This window comes from Colobus angolensis, unplaced genomic scaffold, assembly GCF_000951035.1.
Source record: "Colobus angolensis palliatus isolate OR3802 unplaced genomic scaffold, Cang.pa_1.0 Scaffold220, whole genome shotgun sequence".
In the NCBI taxonomy this organism is placed as follows: domain Eukaryota; kingdom Metazoa; phylum Chordata; class Mammalia; order Primates; family Cercopithecidae; genus Colobus; species Colobus angolensis.
In genome coordinates, this window is record NW_012115378.1 from 4,472,114 (window position 1) to 4,472,458 (window position 345).

Consider the following 345-nt stretch of genomic DNA (forward strand, 5'->3'; position numbering starts at 1 on the left):
TATTCTGTGGTCTTATGTGTTATGTTTAACCTTGCATAGGGGTTTAGAAGCTGTATGGATAAAATATTGGACACTTTAATTTTTTACTTTCAGTTCCAGAATACATGTACAGAATGTACAGATTTGTTACATACATATACATGGTGGTTTGCTGCCCCTATAAACCAGTCATCTAGGTTTTAAGCCCTGTTGACACAATTTTTATTTAAACTATGTGTTAGATCCACGACTACGCCAAATGTCATGCTCAGGGTCAGGTTCGAGCCCATGCTGAGGTTCAAGGGGAGTGAGTGGATGGGCAGATAGCTGAAAGAACACTTGGGGGGCTGTAGGCAGGTGAAATGC